The sequence below is a fragment of the Castanea sativa genome, chromosome 6 (assembly GCF_040712315.1).
Source record: "Castanea sativa cultivar Marrone di Chiusa Pesio chromosome 6, ASM4071231v1".
Classification (NCBI taxonomy): domain Eukaryota; kingdom Viridiplantae; phylum Streptophyta; class Magnoliopsida; order Fagales; family Fagaceae; genus Castanea; species Castanea sativa.
This window is the reverse complement of record NC_134018.1, coordinates 18,143,878-18,150,064: the sequence shown is the minus strand read 5'-3', so window position 1 is coordinate 18,150,064 and position 6,187 is coordinate 18,143,878. Positions and strand designations below refer to the sequence as shown.

Here is a 6,187-nt window from a genome sequence, read left to right as displayed (position 1 = left end):
GAGAATAAAAGAATATATAAAAAAAGAAACAAATATATATTATTTTAATCTGTCTGGAGAATAAAAAATTATATATATTTTTAGCTCTCATCTACAGTGCACTGTAGCAATGAAGGTAAAAATTTTACCTTTAACTCTACTGCTGCAGCCCTCTTTTTTGTGTATTGGTGTAGCTAAAGTAGTTATATAGTTATTTAGCTACACTGCTGCAAATGCTCTAATTTGTTGTTTGCTACTGCTGCTAAAATATAGGCTGTCCGGTTACATGATTTAGGAGCTGTTTGGTAAGGTGTTTTGAGCAACAGTTCTTAGTGTTTAAACAATATTACACGTATTTTTATACACTTTTTTACCTACATGTATTTTAAAAAAATACAAACAACGTTACTAGAATAACATTACCAAATGCCCCTTAATAATCTTGACAGTCAATCAATCATAAGTTCATGACCATTTGAATTGGTACCTTTATGAAAATCATGACATTTCATATTGCCCATGGTTAATACATCATCCCTTAAAAAACATGGCTAAAATATTAATTTTATTCCTAAACTTTAAAAATTCTTTTTTCATCATAAACTATTGAAATGTTTTACATAAGAAGATGTATCTTGGGTAGGAGATAAATCTTGCAGTCTATGTGATTTTCTTGTTCAAATTTGTACATAATACTATCAAAAGAATAAACGATAAACTATAAGTTCTTTAGGCATATTATTTCTTGATACAATGAACATACTAATTATTGCTTTTAAGATTAAATATTGGAAATCATCTATTGTTTCTAAATACAATAAACATGTTAAGTATTGTTGTTAAGTGAATTTTATTTATTAAAGATTATAATGTTTTTATTTATTAGTTTATGTCTATACTCTTACAATTATTTTATTTAACAATTCAACTTCACTTTGATAACAATTGGTCTTTGTAGTTGTATTAAGAAAATTTTTGTTGTGTTAACATTTGCTTTTATCTTCACAGTCTAATTATTATTCTTTATTTTATTTTATTTAAGAATCACCATCTATCTAATTGTTTGATTCTCTTTTAGTGTTAGCATTTGTTACTCACTAATTGATTGACTCATGCCCCAGTCCCCACTCAAGAAATAACAAATTAAAAGCATGTTTAAATTCAACCACTTTAGCCACATATTTGGTCAAAAGTATAAATTACTTGAGAATTGCTATGTCCACAACATTTTAACAATAAGTCCTAGGTGCTAAGTTGTTACCGATTTTAATTTGAAACCACAACTAAAATTACATTTTCACCCAAAAATAATAGTCAGTAACAATCTATCACTTCAACTTTTTTGTAAAAGAACTGTGAAAATGTTGTGAATATAGAATTTCTCAAATTAATTATAACGTTATATACAAGAATAGATTGTTTATAAGGTCATCTTCAAGCTTATATCAGTTGAGCCTAAAAAAAATTAGAGTCAAGGTGTTCAAAATTTTATTTTAAGAAGTCAAAAGTCAATAAATATATATATATATATATATATATATATATATATATATATATATATATATATATTATGTAAAAAAAAATTGGCCATCTTAGGGGGTTCATTTGAACCCCCGAACTAATGGTAGCGTTGCCACTATGTGAGTGTGTGTCTATATATATATATATATATATATATATATATATATATATATATATATATATATATATATCAATTTCAAGATTATTGAAAGTCTGTTATTCAAATTTTGAAAGAAAAATCTTTTTTCATCCTTCAAAAAACAATTATCTTTCAAGAAAGTTTGTTATTTTAAAATTGACTACACAAGCATTGCACTCTTGTGCCATGCTCTAATGTCACATGTCCATAAATTTTGTATAATTTTTTTTATTAGTGTTTTTGTTGCTTTATATATTCATTAAAAGTATAGCATCTTTTCCATTTGGAACACGTTTGTTAGAGCATTCTTATTAGGCGTTGCAAAATTATGCCATTTTAACATATAAAAAAACATACTTTATTATTTTACCACATCATTTTACAATACACCATTCATCACATGTTTTATTCTTTAATTCCATGCATTAAAATAATATATACAACACATTAAAATAATATATTTATAACACAAAACTCAGCCAATATACAAAACACAAACAATGACAGTGGCCACCACCCAACGACCAACAACCACTGCCACATGGTAGCCACCAACCAACAACCAACAACCACCACATCCTCCACAACCCAAAACACAACTCAAAACAAACCAAATAAATTCCAACCAAATACCCACAACAAATCCACAGGCACAGGCACAGGCACAACCACCACAAATCAAATTAAAAATAAAAACAAACATGTAAGAAAGGTAGAGAGATCCAGCAATGGTGGCTTTCTTTGTTGGTGGTGGTGGCTAAGATCGGCTTCACGTTGTGGCTGAGATGCGCATCAGACAGGCGGTGCTACAACTTCAAGCTGTGGTTGATATGGGTTCAGATCGAGGTGGCATGGTAGGTTCACACCGAGGGGACAATGGCAGCTTCAGATCGGCGGCGATGGAGTCTTCAAACCAGAGGCGATGGCGGTAGCTTGATCGGTGAGGGCGGCTTAATCCACAATATATCCACAACGCTACCATACCGTTGATTTGAGGGTGAGGGTTTGGGAATTTGATCTGAAGAAGAAAGAGAGAGAGAACACAGGTTGGATAGAGACAAATTTGTGAGAAGAGAGAGAAAAAGTTGAATAAAATATTGAGAGGAGAGAGAAAGAGTAGAATAAACAATTATTTGTTTGGTTTGACATTTGTGTCCGTACCGTTCCATATTTGGAATGGTATTGTTCACTTGTGCCAAATGTTTTGACATTCACAACACTTGTTGTGAGGTGTTTTTTGGGGTATAGTGTGCCAAATGTCAAATATTTGGCATTTGGCATACTTGATGAAATGCTCTTATAGATACAAACTCACATTCTTTTAAAAGTGGTATTTATTTCACACATTTCTATATTTTATAAGCTTTTACATGGAAGAAAGCAATTGAAAGAATACACACTAAATTTGTAGCACTTTTACATAGAAGGATGCAATTGAAAGAAAAGGGTCACATGCTACATGAACTTAAATTTGAAATAATAGGTTAAAAAAAAACAATTAAGCAAACAAGAAAAAAATAAATAAAAGAGAGAGTAGCGAAATTTTAATTCACTACTAAGAGAACAAAATCCACCTCACTTTTTACTACCTATGTCCCACTTAAAATGGAAGAAACAGAGCCTTCATTTATTATTTGAAGATGCATCAAGTTTCATAATTAATTATTTCCTGCAAACTATTCCATTCCCACCTGTGGCTCCACCGGTGCAATCTAGCATGCCATACTCCATCAACAGTGAGTCCTTTTGGTCCATAACTCCAGCTGGAGTGAACACACAAGAACTGCAATCTGTAGAGACAAGTGATGTTGTTCTGTACTTGTCTTCACCTCCCACTATTGGCGTTGCCATTCCTGGCTTTGCTGGATTCTTGAAATCTGACTGGTTAGTCCTGCCTAGAACTCCTTCAACTTTTGAGGATAAGCCCTAGAATCTGAACTGTACTTCCAAATGAGCAAAATTATCATCTGAAGGTATCTGATAGTTGTGAATTCTATCATCTTCCTTTGTCACAGGCACCACATTAATGACCGATATCTTAGCAAGTTCTGGGAGAGTGACTACAACACTATTCTTGTTTGATGTTCTCTCCACTATAAGGTCGTTTTCGGGGCTTTTCCATGTAGAGAGATGGCCTTCTAGTATGACTAATTCCCTCCTATTGTAAGATAATTTCAAATGGTCAACTTCGTCATCCCATGTTGCTGTTGTGATGGCGTCGAGTGAGAGTTTTTGTGTCAAAGAGCACACCAAGGGCTTGAATCCAAGTACAGTCCCTGGTTCGGCCTGCTGGATGGAGACTAGTGAAGCGAGCATTGATTTGAAGGTTAAGATCAGACAGCTGAAATGCTCGTTACTCTTGGCATGGAAATCGAAAACGATGCCATCTCCACCAATGAAGCGTGGAACATAGCATCCTGCCCCGGGGGCATTGCAGTTTGGTTTGCGATCTATTAGAATTCAGACAAAAAATTATGAGTAATAATTCTATCTCCTATTTGCTTCCATGAAAATACGAGGGAAAGATAAACACCAAAGAATTTTAGTACCAAAGGTTTGGAAACTGTTAACGTGTATAGTGTTATGGGCTTTAGGCCCAACTAGATTACTTGTATAACACATATTCTTGTACTACACCTTTACTTGTACTACACTCCTATGCCTTCTATATAAAGACATACATGTATATTCTTTAATTGAGAAATACAATACTATTGAATTCAATATTTCTAATATGGTATCAGAGCCATTGCTCTAACCTTTTCCTAGCAATCTTGTCTTTATTGGTGTTATTCCATTCTCAACCTCGCTTCTGCCATCATAGCAGCCGCTACAGCCATTCGCCATTGAACCTCTGACGTCTCCCAACCGTCGTCCTTAGGTTCCGGACCTGCAGCCATCACTGTTGAGGAGTCCCACACCGCAAAGACCACTGCTCTTCTCATCACCGACTCGAAAATTACTCCGATTAATTTTTTGCAGGCACCACTGAGATCGTCTTGCCCCGATCTACTCACTCATGGAAGTCCCGCAGCCAACGAAGTCTACACATCCCCGCATGCGCCGCCATAGTAATCTGCATCGAAAGCCACACGCCACCATGCGTCGCTGTCCATCTCGGTCGTACTGCCACGCGCCTTTATGCGCCACCTCCGATTGGTCACGCGCTTTCACGCGCACACACGCGCCAACACCAGCCTGCTGACGTCATTGTTGACATCATTTGCCACGTCAGCCCTAATTGCTGACATCATTCACTTGCGTCATCCACTGACCGTTGACTTCCACAGGGTTGACCGTTGACTTTTGAGGCAGTTTGACCATTGACTTTTTTTCAAGGGTTGACTTTTTGCAGTTCAGGTGCTCCTTACCCAGTTTTTCGCGTAGATTTCATTTTTGTAGTCCATTTTTGCATATTTTTATTCTAAATGAAGAATAAGGACAAGTTTTCTTCTTGTTGCAATAATCGTCACCAACAATCCAGCAAACGTTTTGGCAATTTTTGCAAACGTTTTGGCCACAATATTGAGATTTGCTATCATCACAACAAATCAGTTGTTTCATTTTCTACGGCTACTATTGTTAACACTGAGAGTGTCCAACCAATGGCTCCTATCTCTGCACAGTCTAAGTCTTTAGGTCACACTTTCACCATGTCCACAAATGACCTTAAAAACATCATCGTCAATGTCATTCGTATGGTTGGTAATGCATCTTATTCCTCTTCTCTCTCAGCTTTATCTGGTATGTCTCCTTCCTCTTGGCTTATGGATTCTGCTTGTTGCAATCACATGACACCTCACTCGTCCTTGTTTTCTGAACTTAAACCTGCACCACACGCTCTTAATATTCGCATAGCAAATGGTTCTACAATGTCTAGTCATAATATAGGTTCCGTTTCGACCTCCAACTTCTCTGTTCCTGGGGTCTTTAATGTTCCCGACCTTTCTTACAATTTGTTTTCCGTGGGACAATTAGCTGAGTTGGGTTATCGCATTATATTTGATTATTCTAGGTGTATTGTGCAGGATCCAAGGATAGGACATCAGCTTAGAACCGGTCCCAGAGTTGGGCGTATGTTTCCTGTGGACAACCTTCATCCTCCATTGTTGCTCTTATTTCTGTTGCTGCAGCTGCTGTAGTTTCTTCTATTCCTTCCCTTGCACTTTGGCATGCTCGACTTGGTCACGTATCTTCTTCTCGGGTACAACAATTAGCTTCTAGAGGTTTGTTAGGTTCAGTGTCTATAAAATTTTTTGATTGTGTTTCATGTCGGTTAGGAAAACAACCAGTTTTGCCTTTCAATACTAGTGTATCAATATTCACTGACATCTTTGACCTTATTCATTCTAATGTTTTATTGGTGGATCTCGATATTTTGTTGTCTTTGTTGATGATTACTCTCGCTATAGCTGGATTTTTAATATGAAACATTGTTCTGAATTATTGCAAGTATATTCTAATTTTGTGAAAATGGTTGAAACTCAATCTTCCAAACGTATCAAATTTTTTTGATTTGATGATGCTCTTAAGTACACTCAATATGCT

At 35.6% G+C, this 6,187-nt stretch overlaps 1 pseudogene; it reads right to left on the bottom strand.

Moving 5' to 3' along the window:
• Positions 1 to 3,301: 3,301 nt before the first annotated feature.
• LOC142639565 (uncharacterized) lies at positions 3,302 to 4,486 on the bottom strand (annotated as a pseudogene).
• Positions 4,487 to 6,187: the final 1,701 nt, after the last annotated feature.